The following is a 15,360-nucleotide window of genomic DNA, read 5'->3' as shown; positions in this document are numbered from 1 at the left end:
TAGCTCGTGGATCTTCTGTCTTTGGCTGAGAAGAAATGAGCCGTCCTCTTCTCTTTCCACCTGGATCCCGAGGTAGTACTGGACATCTCCTAGCTCCTTGACCTCCACCTCTTTGCTAAGGTGTTTTACTATCTGTGTATAGTCTTTCTCACTTGCTGTGGCAATAATCAGGTCATCAACAAATGCTAGGATATATGAGAATTGTCCATTATTTGACTTACTGTACAAGCACTTGTCAGCATCGCCTTGCTTGTACCCAAGTTGCGTCAGCATTTTATGCAACTTCTGGTTCCAGGCTCTGGCAGCCTGTTTAAGTCCATAAAGTCCTTTCTGCAGTTTGCACACTAGATGTGCCTCATGTGGTTTTACAAAACCCTTGGGCTGCTTCATGTAAATTTCTTCTGAAATCTGCCCATGTAGAAAAGCGGTAGCAATGTCTATGTGTTTCACTCTCATTTTCTTGGAGGCTGCAATGCTTAAAAGCATTCTTACGCTGCTGTACCTCACAGTTGGTGCAAAAACTTCATCATAGTCTTCACCAAAACGCTGTGAAAATCCTTGTGCTACAAGTCTAGCTTTGTAGCGCTGCACTTCTCCTTCTGACCCCTTCTTAACCTTGAAAACCCATTTACTGCCAATGGCCTTCTTACCGGGAGGCAGCTCAGTGAGTGTCCAGGTCTTGTTCTGATGCAGTGCATCCATCTCCTCCTGCGCGGCCTTCCTCCAGAGACTGGCTTCTGCAGCTGGCATCTCCTGTATCTCTTCCCAAGTGGAAGGTTCCTGTGGAAACGCCGACCCTGCAAGGTAGGACAACCATACTGGTGGGACACCTCTGTTGGTTCTGGATGAGCGTCTGACCTCTGGTTCTGCGACCACATCAGCTTCCTCATCCTCCTCCAACGCAGGCATGTCCCCATCTGAGTCCTCATCTTCGTCTCTGGTGCCGCCAGGGTTCTGGTCCTCTGCGTCTTCTGGTGCGTCGCCTGTAGGGGGCGCTGTAACACTCGAAGGCAGATAATCACTTTGTGGGGTCTCAAAAGGGAAATATACAAACTCTTGAGTCCTTTCTGACTCATCTGAAGAATCCACAACAGTGTTCTTAGTGTCTACTTTTCCATATTCATCAAAATAAACCGCATGGTATGCATTTGTCTTACCAGTTTGTAAGTCCATAATTCTGTATCCTTTGCCTCCAGAAGCATATCCCACAAGGATACCTGCTTTTGCCCTGGAGTCAAGCTTGTGTCTGTGTTCCTTGGGCACGTGGAAGTAACACGGACTTCCAAACACACGTATGTGCGACAGATTGGGAGCTTTCCCATGCCAAAGTTCAAATGGTGTGCGCTCTGCTCCTTTAGTTGGCAGTCTATTCTGCAAATAGACTGACGTGTACACTCCTTCGGCCCACAGCTTTTGTGGCAAACGTGCATCCTTTAGCATGCACCTTGTCATGTCCATAATGGACCTAAACTTTCTCTCAGCTATGGCATTCTGCTGTGGTGTGTAAGGAATTGTGGTTACGTGTGCAATTCCTTCCTTGGCCAGGAGAGCCTGCATTTCATTTGAGCAGTACTCACCTCCATTGTCGCTCATTAACACAGCTGGAGCTCTCTGGAATTTATTCTTGACCATGGCAATGTATTCCTGGAGCTTGTCCACTGTCTCACTTTTCTCTTTGAGGAAATATACAACACAAAATCTTGAAAAGTCATCCAGAAATATTAAAATATATCTATTCTTTCCCAGTGAGGGAACATTCATGGGTCCACATATGTCGGTGTGCACTATGTCAAGCACTTTGTTGCTTCTTTGTTCTGCACAACGTGGAAATGAAGGTTTTACAGCCTTCTCAGTAATACAGCTTATGCACTTTGCTGGAGCTTTGTTGCTCTGCTTTACCTGCAAACCTCTTACAAAATTTCTTTTCTGTAGATCCAGAATGACGTTGGTGTCCCTGTGTCCTAGCCTTCTGTGCCATAGGTCCAGATCTGCTTCATCCTTCTGGCTGGAATGTGCCACTTTTGCAGAATGGTTCTCTGAAAGATCAAGCTCATATACACCATTTATTAGCTTTGCTTGAGCAAACACTTTGCCATTTCTAGTCACTTTACATTCTCCATTTCCAAATGTGACCTGGAAACCTTTCTTGTCCAAAGTGGACACGCTGATTAAATTGCAGCTCAGCTCTGGAACATACAAAACTCTAGAGATTGTGTTCTCAATGCATTCATTGTTTATATTGCATTTCAGGCTCATGGAACCTGCACCTTTTGCTTTAACAATGTTGCCATCTGCAATCTCAATTTCAGATCCTTCTTCATCATTTATTTCATTAATCTCATTAAAATAGTCCTTTTTATATGAAAAATGCGAACTGGCACCTGAATCTAAAATCCATTTATTACGTTTACTTTCACGATTCTGGACAGCTAAATTCTTTTCTTGCAGTAACCATGTGCATTCACATTTCCCCTTCTTTTCCCCTTTTGGCTGAAAGGGGTGGGGTTTCTTTGCTTTAGGAGCTCTGCAGTTATTTGCAATGTGTCCTTCTTTGTTACAATTGAAGCAAATCACTTTCTTAGGCATCTCTTTGGACTTTGTACATTGCCTAGATGCATAACTGCTGTCCTTGCTTCTAGCATTTCTCACTGGAGATTCAGCTCTATCTCTGCATTCTTCTTTTAAATAACCAATCAAGTCTTTAAAAGTCAGACCTTGTCTATGAGCCATCAAACTTACAAATGCGCTAAAGCGTGGTCCAAGTGATGATAACAAAAATGCTATCTTTGTATCCTCATCAAAAGCTTTGGGAGTCAGATCAATTCTTTGAATAATCTCAGTAAACTTGTTGATGTGCTCTGTGAATTCCTCTTTTGAATTCATCCTCAATCTGGTTAATTTACACACCAAGTTTCTGAAGCTGTTTATGCTAGATTCTCCATACACGCGCTCAATATCTCTTAAGATTTGAGATGCATCATCTGTACTATTTATTAATGATAGCTGCTCATCACAAAGTCCACTCAAAATTATGTGTCTAGCTTCGCTGTTCATGCGTTTCCAAGCACTTATCTTGGCTAAATCTTCCTCAGACGATCCTGTAGGCTGAGGCTTTAAAGCTTCCAAAATATGCTTATAATCTAAACATGCTATCAAGCGCTGCTTCCAGTGTATGAAATTGTACTCATTCAGCACAGGCATTCCTAGCTTTGCATCACTATCAAAAGCTGCTCCAGCCATCTTAAAATCCAAAATTTGAAAATTCTTCAAAATTTCGAAATTTCTCAAAATTTTAAAATCAAAAATCTCAAAAATCTCAAAATACAAAACAATTCTTCACTGCCTTGGGTCACTGTGAACTCTGAGGGAAGGGGGGGGGGTTGCTTAATCCCCACTGCACAATGGAACAAAGGACCATGTGCTTACCAGGAAGTTAACTCAGAAAAATACTACTCAACTCAAAATCACAATCCAATGCAATCCTTCAAAAATACGCAGAAATATGCAATACTGGGCCCACTAACCCTTTGTGGGAATGTTCTGGGGTGCAGGAGAGGATATATTGACTAATTATATCCTTGTCCAACTTGTGCTAAGAAGTTCCCAAAATATCAGCAGAGTTTATATACATCCCCCTTTAAGTTCGCAACGGTAACGTGTGCACAGGTTCGCTAGAACCTCTATAATAATTACTCTGGTAATTTCCCCTTTGTTCCCTCTTAAAATACAAGAGACAACACAGTCTTTATAAAAGTATAAAAGAGTTTACTCACGATCTGTTCACAATATGATCCCAGACGGCAGACAGGCTTAAAAAGGTAAAATACACGTAGAATCTATCTTATAGGAAGATAGCCCTCTCCTCTCTTGGCTGAGAGCCAAGAGGGCATCCTGCTTCTTCGAAAGGTGATGGCAGAGAGAGAGAGTTGGCTGCCTGCCCTGTGCTTGTCATTACCTGCACAGGTGAAGCCACACCCACCTCTGGTCACATGTGGAGGAAGTCCGTCCCCAGGAAGTTTACCTCCTTGCTGGACAGACATCCCTCCCCATGTTCTAACATGTACACTCTAGGAATGTTGTCATTGACTGCTCCTGTGTTTACATCCCACAAGTTTGCCTGTCTTCCCAAGTGATGTATAAAAATTTTCGGAGACACTGTTGATGGAATCTTTCGAGGAGTTGGTGATGGCATTTATAAGTGGTCCATGTTTCACAAGCATACAGTCAGGTTGGTAGTACAACAGTAAGGTTGGTAGTGCAGTTTCTGAGTCATCTGCAATATACAGCATATTGCCATACTCTAATGATGAGCTTAGCAATGTACAGACAGCCATGGGAAGGCTGTCCCTGTTCAGGAACAGTCATATTTGGTGTACCAAATAAAATTATTAATAGGTGCTCTGAGCCACTGAGGTCTCCTGGCTCTTTAGTGACAAATCTCTGGGTGTTCCCAAATGATGTTGTACCTATTCCTTCAGAGAGAGTACAAATCCACACCGGGTGTCAGCCGTGAGGGTGGGTGACATCGCCATGCCACCCCCAACCCCACCTCACACTCGCCACACGGGTGGTGGACCACTAGGAACTATGCTGCCATGGGCGGCTAGCAGCGCCCCTCCTGACACTCTCTGTGTGGGTGATAGGCGGCTAGGGATGTTTGCCATGTGGGCATCTAGCCCCGCCCCCGCGCCTCTCCAGGTACCGGGGCAGGTAGCTCCACTCCCTGCAAATCCACTCATTGCTGGCACACAACCCCATTCCTGGACCTGAGAACCATCCATCTGTAGGGGCTCTGTCTTGTTAGGATTCATTCATTGCAATACATCTGGCCAATGCTATTTACATGGAACTATTGAGAGATCAAGGGATGTGAGTGGAGCTGTGGGTTAAACCACAGAGCCTAGGGCTTGCCAATCAGAAGGTTGGCGGTTCGAATCCCCGTGACGGGGTGAGCTCCCGTTGCTCGGTCCCTGCTCCTGCCAACCTAGCAGTTCGAAAGCATGTCAAAGTGCAAGTAGATAAATAGGTACCGCTCCAGCGGGAAGGTAAACAGCATTTCCGTGCACTGCTCTGGTTCGCCATAAGCGGCTTAGTCATGCTGGCCACATGACCCGGAAGCTGTACGCCAGCTCCCTCGACCAATAAAGCGAGATGAGCACCGCAACCCCAGAGTTGGTCACGACTGGATCTAATGGTCAGGGGTCCCTTTATCCTTTACCTTTACCTTTACTGAGAGACCAAATCCGGGCACTGGTATAGGATCCAGATGTTAAAAAGAAATGCAGCTGGATGTCAGCAGAATCAGAAGTATGTGCAATATTGCATATATTAGGCTAAAAATGCATTTACATGCCTGTATACAAACATGCATCACATTAGGGAAAATTCCTTGCAAATATGTGTAAGGCGAAATCTACATTGAAATGCTGGATTTTCATGAGTTGTTTTTTTTTTAAAATCAAAATTGACAAATTGCTGCAGAAATGTAGAGAACTGAATTTAAGATTGGAAAAATGAGAAACTTTGAAAACCCAAACTGACAGATTCACCCATCTCTAGTTTGCGATGTGGTTCTCGAACAAAAAAAGTGTACAAAAGTGTGTATATTCAGGAGAGCCTGCCAAAAGTGCATATCTTAGGAGAAAGAAGCACCATATTAGGAGGAATGGCTTGCAAAAATGTGTAGGCAAAATTGCATGCAGAAAGTTGTACTAAGATAAATGTACACTAAAATGCTGACAAATTGATGTGAGGAGGGTCCCCCCAAAAAAATGCAAATTGACATATAGTGAACTGAATTAAGATTATATATATATATATATATATATATATATGCAGGTTTTGGTGTTTTCGGGTATCTTCCCGTGTAAGAGTTGGGGTGTCTAGGCGACGTTTCGACGAGGTCTCACTCGTCATCTTCAGGCTGGTGCTTTCGGCTTCTTGTTACTAGAACAGAGCAGGATCTCAGTGTTTGAGTTCCTATAAATACTGTTGAGGGGGTGTGGTGTATAGCCTCCAACGTTCTGGGCAGAGAGGAAGTTCCCAGGTTATTGTGCCTGGGAACTTCCTCTCTGCCCAGAACGTTGGAGGCTATACACCACACCCCCTCAACAGTATTTATAGGAACTCAAACACTGAGATCCTGCTCTGTTCTAGTAACAAGAAGCCGAAAGCACCAGCCTGAAGATGACGAGTGAGACCTCGTCGAAACGTCGCCTAGACACCCCAACTCTTACACGGGAAGATACCCGAAAACACCAAAACCTGCATTCCTGTACCCGTGAAAATCTACGAAAGCATATATATATATATATATATATATGTAGGTTTTGGTGTCTTCGGGTGTCTTCCCGTGTAAGAGTTGGGGTGTCTAGGCGACGTTTCGACGAGGTCTCACTCGTCATCTTCAGGCTGGTGCTTTCGGCTTCTTGTTACTGGAACAGAGCAGGATCTCAGTGTATCACTGAAAACACCAAAACCTGCATTCCTGTACCCGTGAAAATCTACGAAAGCATATATATATATATATATATATATATATATATATATATATATATATAAAATATGTTCACTGCCTGTAGTCTTTGTAGGTCTTAACCTCTAAAAGTATTATTTCCCCAAATTTCTACAGTGGTGCCCCGCAAGACGAATGCCTCGCAAGACGGAAAACTCGCTAGACGAAAGAGTTTTCCGTTTTGGAGGTGCTTCGCAAAACGAATTTCCTATGGGCTTGCTTCGCAAGACGACAATGTTTTGCGAGTTCCTGCTGGTTTTTTCCCCTTCCCTTTTCTAAGCCGGTAAGCCACTTATCAGCTGATCCTATCAGCAGATAAGCCGCTAAAAGCCGCTAAAAGCCGCTAATAGCGCTAATCCGCTAATCCTTCAATAGGCTTGCTTCGCAAGACGAAAAAACCGCTAGACGAAGAGAATCACAGAACGGATTATTTTCGTCTTGCGAGGCACCACTGTATTTTTTTCCAAGCAGTTGCCCTACCTACAGTATTATTCAAAAGTTAATAGAACTTTATTTCCTTTTAAAATGGAAGCTGAATTTTGTGCACAGTGGCTAGCCTGTACTTCTGCAGAATCATGGCATGCAGGCAGGTGCCACTTGCTTTCCAAAATCTGAAATACCCATTTGTTGCCCATGCAACATGGTTGCCCCTTTGCTCCATCCCCATGCATGCCACATCATTAATGTCTCGGCTTAGCTAATCCTCACCCTTCAAGCTTTCAATTTGGCTGGTGCTCTCCTTGGAAATCCTTGTCAAGTCACTTACATTGGGAACAAAGGAGGCACCGTTGACAATAGAGGGAATTATTTCTTTAGCCAATTTTTACTGCTATACAGGGGGTTGATTATTGGGATTCTTATTTGCTGTCAGTAAAACTTTTCAGGGGCCTCTATTTTCCGCTAAACACGATTCTCGCTGCGTTGCATCTTCCCCCTTGCTTCCATTTGGAGTTATTGGATGGAGAGGCGAATAGGAACCATTCCAACCATAGTGTTGCACCAAAACATCCTGGTACCTGGTCCAGTCAGGGGGGCAGAGTCTAGAGCAGGTCTGGGGAATGGGTAGTACCAGGAGGGGCAGAGCTCAGTGGTTTTAGGTGGGCACAGTAAAATAATAACAATAATGGTTGCATTGTGGAAACTGGATCTGCCAATTTTTGGGTTTTTTTTTTGTCATCTGGAAACCCTGTGCCATTCTAAGGCGGGGTTGTTCTCTGACACATGAGTCCGATGCCGGAAAAGGCATCAAAGCTAGTCTAGGAAATGCAACATCAATCACGGGAGGGATGCCTCTAAACAGCCCCATTAGCAAAATTTCTCACACTGTGCTTGACGAGCTGGCAGTCTTTTAGAAGACTTCAGATGTATAAAATTTTATTGTATTCACCTGCATAGCCACCCTATAATTAGCCTGACTCCTTGCAGTACTCAAGTTCCCAGCAGTTGTCAGCTCCTGTGGCAGAGCAGATAAAAGAAAAGCAAATTTCATGGCACCGAGCGCATGAAAGTGCCCATTTTGCCCTTGTTTACAGGGGCTAGAGAATTCAGTCCTTTACTGAGAGCTCTGAAGTAATGACACTCTGTGAAGCTGAAGCTGTCTGCAAGGATGAGTTAGTAAGAAACATAAGGCAGTAAGAAACATTGGCTTGACAGCACAGTGCTATGCATATGTCTACTCGAAAGTGAATCCCATAGAGCTCAATAGGCCTTATTCCCAGGTGAGTGTGTATAGGATTGCAGTCTGCATTTTTTTGTCAGCTTTCCCCACCTGCTCCACAATGTTTTCCTGATTTTTTTATTTTATTTGCATTTTTAAAGTTTACATACCGGCCATTCCGTTTTCTTGTTAAAGGTAAGAATCAAGAACTCTACCGTGGTGAGGATAATGAAATTAAATTAGTGCATTAAATTAAATTAGCCTCTGTGTTCCAAAGTATAACACATAATCTAAGTTACTGGACTTTGTAAGTTCATACAGATCTTTGGGTGAGCTCTCTCACACTGAAGTCAATTAAAAACATAAGAAGAAACAAAGGACCACCTAATCCAACATCGTGTTCTCACCGTAGCCAACTAGATGTCTACAGAAAGTTCATAAGTAGGAGCTGAGCACTGCAGCACTCCCACCTGAAATCCCCAGCAGCTAGTATGAAGCTGGTGGCCACCAATGCCTCTTGGAGCACTGAGTTCTGAAGTTTAGCTATGTGCTTGTTAAGTGTAATTGATTGCTAAGTATAACTGAGTTCTTGCTGAGTTAATGATTGTTGTTCTCTGGTAGCTGTTGCAGTGTGAGGCTAAGACAGTCCATCTGTGTCCAAAGGTTCAAATGGTTTGGCAGTCTATACTGGCAGTAGCTCTCCAAGGTTTCAGGCTCTGCCAGTTAGGGATTGAAGGATCTGTCAACATAACTTCTCTTAGTTTCTCAGTTTCCCATTTCCCCAGCCTTAAATTCAGTTCTCCACATTTTGCAGCCATTTGCTATTTTCTTTTTTTTTTCTTTAAAAAAAACCCTCATAAAAATTCACCAGCATTTTAGTGCAAATGTCTCCTAATACAGTGGTACATTGGTTTACGAACTTAATCCGTTCCGGAAGTCCGTTCTTAAACAAAGCGTTCTTAAACCAAGGCATGCTTTCCCATAGCAGCTGGGGACTCAATTTACACTTGACAGGAAGCGAAACATGTTCTGCTTCCAAGGCAAAGTTCACAAACCGAAACACCCACTTCCGGGTTTCCAGTGTTCTTAATCCAAGTTGTTCATAAACTAAGTTGTTCTTAAACCAAGGTACCACTATAAACACATTTTTATATGCAGTTTTGACAAAGGTGCAATTTTTTTGCAAGCAATTTCCTTAATATAATACATTGCTGTATATTATTTTCACTAAGATCTTTATTTTTATGCGCATTTGCCTCTAATCTATACATTTTTGTAAAGATGGGTTAGAGAACAGCATTGCAAAAAGTGTGCATTTCAAAGGATAGCTGTGTTTGCATATTGTTTCAGAAAGTGCCAGTTTCATGGGTTCTGCCTTACATGCACACTGAATCAAATTTCTCCTCCATCCCTCCTCCCAGTCCTACCAGGAGATGCCATGCCAGGGATTGGAACTGGAACCTTTGTCTGTTTCCTGTTTTTTGCCTTCACTCTAACCTTGCTTCATTTACCCACTCCTCCAGCTCCTACACCTTCTATCATCCTATTCACCAAGAATTTGTGAGGTTGTTACTCATGGATGACTTCCCTTAACACTAAAAAAAAAAAAAAAAAGGTCAGGGAATTCTCAGCCACATTTAGTTACTGGTGGTGATGGGGAGTCGTAGGAACCTTCAGGCTTAAGCCATAGGAGTGTTAGAATTCCTGCTCCATGATTGCAGTCATGGGATTGCTGTTTATCACATGACAGTATATGTTTTGGCTCCACAGAGTGGGAAGTGATGGAGACAGGATGTTTGCATTACTGTGTTCCATGAAGTGGGACTATTGTCCTTTGATCTTTTCCCCTTTGCTGTCTGATGCTAGAGAGAGAGGGAGCCATGTTGCAGTGCTCTCTGTGTGTTTATATGTAAATAAAGTAGATTAGCCAAAATGCTGAGTTGCTGAGATCTGTCATGCAAACTGCGAATACTCTGCTGATCCCTAAGTGTGCCGATGCCTGTTGGCATTGGTCACTGTGATGTGTGGGCAGACGAAAGCTTTTGAAGCTCCCGAATGATCGTCCAGGAGGGAGGGAACATGCCAGTTGGGCATGTGTCTCTGCCAGGGTCCTACTCGAGTGTAGGACGAGCTCATGACAAGGAGATCCTTTGCAAATTTCTTTTACATTTAATACATTTATGGATCCAGTTTGCTCACCTATTGTTAAATGTCTTGCCTTTTTATTTCCAGGTGTGGGTGCACATGGAGATTAATAATCATCATGGCTAGCTAATAACAGCAACAGCAGTACAGTAATTGTATGAAGATAAAATCAGAGGCTTTTATTCAATTCCCTGTTACTGGCTCAGATAATTTTAAACTGAGTTTCCACTTCTGCATTTAGTGCTATGTTGTTATAGAATAAATTGTCAGACCTTCTGCAGATTATTGTATACTGGTGTGCTGTTTAGTGGAGCAGGGCAGTGCATCTGTTCTATTATGGCCTGATATTAAAAGAATGAGAGTTCCTCTGTTTTGGTTGGTGTTTATGCAGGAACATTTTGCACTAGTTTCATCTGAGATGGTTCTGTGAGGAAATTTCCAGTGCCGTTTCTACTGGCGGTATCTGAAGTTGCAAAGTAGACTGCTAAAACTTAAAAAAAGAAGGTTTTGGGCGCAATCTTATCCCTGAGATAGGCCCAGGGAGCTATGAGGGTGGAATAAGATGTCAACCACCATAACCCCCGAGAATGATGGTGAAGGACTAGTGATGGAACAGCTGAAAACAGAGTACCAGATGGCTTAGGAGAGCATCACAGGAAAGGAGCACACCAGTGTCAACCCCTAACCTTCCGTGTTGTGTGGACGTGCCTCGTGAGCAGCTGGAATCTACACTAGTAAGTAATTTCCCTCCCATTGACTCATGGAAACAGGGCAAAACGTGGATCACTCTGCATGCTTCCTCCCCATTAGGTTATCCCAAGGCTCAGCCCTACCAAGTGAAATGCCCAGCATTATTTTTTAAAAGTTTCTCTCAGAAACCCCATCCACACTCTTTCCTGCCCCACCCATCTACCCATAATGCATTTCAATATGCAGAGTCTTGGATACTTTTCTGTCAGTCTCTGGCCAATAAGCTTTCTGCGCCACTCAGTCAACAGCTGAAAGTATTGCTGTGGCAAGGAGGTCCCACACATCTGCCTCCAGGCAGCAAAACAACAACAACAAAAACAAACAAACAACCCCCCCCCAAAACAAAACATTTTTATCGTGCCAGAGCCACTGGCTATTTACACTGGTTGTGCCGTTTTCAGTCCCCTGTGTTCTCATTTTCTCAGTTCAGCTCATGTATTAACTGGTCTTCCTTTAGGATAGACCCAGGAGCTGTTCTGAGCATGCTCAGAGCTGTTTCCTTCAAGACCACACCTCCAAACAGCTCAAAGTGAGCTCTTTGTGGGCACGCACAAGAAGTGAGTGGTTGTTAGTTTGAGCAGCTTGGGTTGTAGTTTTTTATTTAAAGAAATAGTATTTGTTAACACACACAGAGAGAGTGTACAACTGTCGACAGCATGATTCACTTTCTACAACAAACATTCCTTTTTTTAACTTTTAAAACTATTTGCATTTATTCTTTCTCAATGGGCTGGGAAATACTAGAGGGGGGTTGGGAAGAGAAATGGTTGACTGTGGAAAGCTTGTGTGTTGCAGCATGTAACAGCTTGTGTTGCTACCTGGTTTGTGGCCTGCCTGAGAAAGATAGTGCCCCTACATTTTTACTCATATTTCAGGTTCTTCAAATGCTAGAAACATACTGGGGTTTGTTTTGTTTTTTAATAAAAAATGAAAGCTAAGAATTAGGGGATTGTGAGTGGAGAACTGTCTGCTTTTGACATCCATGGGACCCAGCAGAATGTGGGCAGACCTCAGAGTTGGGCCATTTCCACCTCAATCCTAGAGCATGTCTAGTGTATACATGTCTACTCCAGCTGAGTTCAGTGGGGCCTCCTCTCAAGTGAGTGGGTGATCTGCAATATCTAACAGATCATACCTTTTAGCCCAGGATAGGACAGAACATAGATTGGGATCTGCTAGTAGATCTCTTAGTAATTTGTAGTCCTTGAGCCTAGAAAAAAGTGTCCCAAGCTTTTGGCATAGGAAAGACTAACAATTAAACAATTTAAAATATCAATACTAAACCAGCACAATTTTTCCCCTCAGTTCTATTTATCAATATGCATGCGCAAGAGTACTTACTGCAACAACCTAGCTTGTGGAAGTCATTTCATGAAGGGGGGAAAAATAGTATCAGCAAATTAATTGAAAAAAGTTTTGCAAAATGAGAGAGCTCATGATTGTACAACAGGACACAACAATGAACCTTTAACCAAGTTAGGAAGATGAAGAAATCCCACAGCAATTTAACAAGCCACTGGCCATTATTCCATTTCGTTCCTCCACTTTTCCATTGAACTTTAATCAGAGAGATTGTTACATTCTTTGGGATGCTTAGCTGAGTTGCAGAATCAGCACAAAACCCAGGACCTCACTGAGGAGATCACACACTGTTTTTGAAAGCATCTCAAGGAATGTATAGCTTGCATACTACAAAAGCAGTTCTAATTAGCCCCAAGAGGCAGTTACATAAGTAACATTGAGAACCTTGCCCAGTCACATTTACTTCCTCCTTGTGATTTTTGTGTGAGATGCCAGTGTAATGAATCCTCTTTGACAACTGGAGCTAAGAGGCCTTCTAGCTAACAGCACTCCTGAGTAAACAGCCAGTGATCTGTATTTGCAATTCTGCAAAGATCAGTTGGATTCCATTCTTAAGTGTTAACATTTCCCCAGATGTGGCTCCTCTGTTGAAGGTGGAAGTTATTGCATCCACTTGGGAAATATTAAATGGGGGGAAAAACAACACCTTGAGACTTTAGAAATAGCCATGTGATACTGTGCCTAATTGATATTTCCTTTTATTTTTAGTGAACCTGTGTGAGGTTTTCAAGCATTCCCCAAAAATCTACCTTATACATTAGCACTGGTTGATATCTGGAGGAAGGCATCCTATGAGGAAGAGTTGAAAGAGTTGGATAAAAGCAGAAAAAGAGAGGACCACAACATGCTTCAATAGAAGAAAAGATATCTACACCAGCTGCCACAGCACTTTCTCACAGAGAGGAGGTTTTTGCACCTGTCCTCTGTTCAAGATGGAAAGGGAGAGTGGATGTCTAATCCTGGCATCCAGTGGAATAGGGGCCTGTTCAATGTAGGAGTGGCTGATCCTGCTGGGGTCTGTGTGAGAGTGTTCATTCTTTCCAGAAACAAACTGAAAGTTCTTGAATGTTCCAGAAGGTTCTAGTGCAAACATGAGCAGCGTAGGAAGAGCAAACAGCATTTTTATTTTCTTGAGTTTTTGTGAGGATGTTTACGGAGCTCTTTTTTCAGATGCCATGCGAGGTACTGGTGAGCAACCCCTCGACCCAAGTTATCTGTCTCTCTCTATCACAGCATCAGTGTATATGTTGTGCTAGAAGACAATATTTGGGGTCTTTAAATACAAGAAGAAGTAAAAGTTCTTCAAATGATCTGAAATTCCAGCTTGCCTGCTAAAACTGTCGTTTTTATTATTATTTTGCACCATCTGGATGTAGTGGGGTTTTTCTGTGAGACAGATAACTACATCCATCTATGCAACTGAGGATGTCAACTCCTCGGGATATTTCGGGAGAGCAAATAAAAATAGCAAACATGCCCTTGCTTGATAATCCTTCCCCTCACCCCTGCCCCACACTTAGTAACCACTTTCAGAGTGAATCCAGAACTGCAAGGGGATAAAACAGCTCTTCATTGCCATAAGCTTGAGCGGTACCGGTCTAGTACTTGTGGTTGTGAAATGCATTTCATGCCTCATCTGTTACCTAAATGAGATGTGAAAGCAGTTCACACCTCGTTTACATTTGTGCTATTTTATAGAACAGCAAAGACACAGTTTGGTGAAAGCAATGAAATGAGGTCACCCACCCAGTTCTCTCCTCGGATTGAATCCATGCAGCCTGATCCTCTCAATTCATCAGGTAGGAAATGAATCTCGGATGCTGTGTGGAGAAAAGCCCCCACTTCGTTCTTTCCTGCAGATGGCTTGCTTTTCCCTAGGAAAGTTTGCTGCATAGTCCAGTCGAAAGTTTGGCTTTTCTTGTGCTATAGTGCAAGAATGTCCCTTCCTATGGCAATGCAAAGTACAGTGGTACATCGGGTTAAGTACTTAAATACGTTCCGGAGGTCTGTTCTTAACCTGAAACTATTCTTAACCTGAAGCACCACTTTAGCTAACGGGGCCTTCTGCTGCTGCCGCACCACCGCTGCGCAATTTCTGTTCCCACCCTGAAGCAAGGTTCTTAACCCAAGGTACTATTTCTGGGTTAGCGGAGTCTGTAACCTGAAGCGTCTGTAACCCGAGGTACCACTGTATTGGTGAGGTATCGCAAAACAACTAATAAAGTGGAATGATGGGCGGATGGTCTGGTATAAATCCACTGCTAATATGCTATTGTTGTATTAATTATCTTCAGCAGAATACACCTGCAAAAACCCTCCACCAGTCTGGAGGGGTCCTTATGGTAGATTTCTTCTTCTTCATCTAGCCCATTATTGCCCACTTCACCTAGAAGCAGCTCTCTAAGGCCACCACAGTCTAGGCAGCTAGACTGCTGACTGGGAGCAGCTGCCAAGGCCACATAACACTGGCCCTAAAGAATCTATACTGGCTCCTAGTACATTTCCAAGCACAATTCAAAGTGTTGCTGTGGACATTTAAAGCCCTAAATGGCCTTGGCCCTGTATACCTGAAGGAGTGTCTCCACTTTTATCATCCAGCCCAGACACTGAGGTCCAGCTCTGAGGGCCTTCTGGCAGTTCCCTCACTGTGAGAAGTGAAGCTACAAGGAATCAGGCAGAAGGCCTTTTCGGTAGTGGCCCCTGCCCTGTGGAACGCTTTCCAGGTCATGTGGCCAGCTTCTGGCGCAACAGAACACTGGAATGGAAGCTAGAGTGCACAGAAATGCTGTTTACCTTCCCACCACAGTGGAACCCATTTATCTACTCACACTGGTGTGCTTTTGAACTGCTAGGTTGGCAGAAGCTGGGACAGAGCAGCGGGAGCTCACCCCATTGCGCGGATTCGAACTGCCGACCTTCTGATTGGCAAGTT

General features: G+C 43.3%; 1 long non-coding RNA gene across 1 annotated transcript; it reads left to right on the top strand.

Moving 5' to 3' along the window:
• The first annotated feature begins 10,639 nt into the window (after positions 1–10,639).
• Positions 10,640–13,904, top strand: LOC308569817. The gene is made up of 2 exons (XR_014000882.1): positions 10,640–11,050; positions 13,137–13,904. It is a non-coding gene; the product is annotated as an uncharacterized lncRNA (long non-coding RNA).
• Positions 13,905–15,360: the final 1,456 nt, after the last annotated feature.

The sequence above is a fragment of the Podarcis bocagei genome, assembly GCF_964188305.1.
Source record: "Podarcis bocagei genome assembly, chromosome: 12".
Taxonomy (NCBI): domain Eukaryota; kingdom Metazoa; phylum Chordata; class Lepidosauria; order Squamata; family Lacertidae; genus Podarcis; species Podarcis bocagei.
The sequence above is the reverse complement of the archived record's forward strand: the minus strand, read 5'-3'. Positions and strand labels throughout refer to the sequence as shown.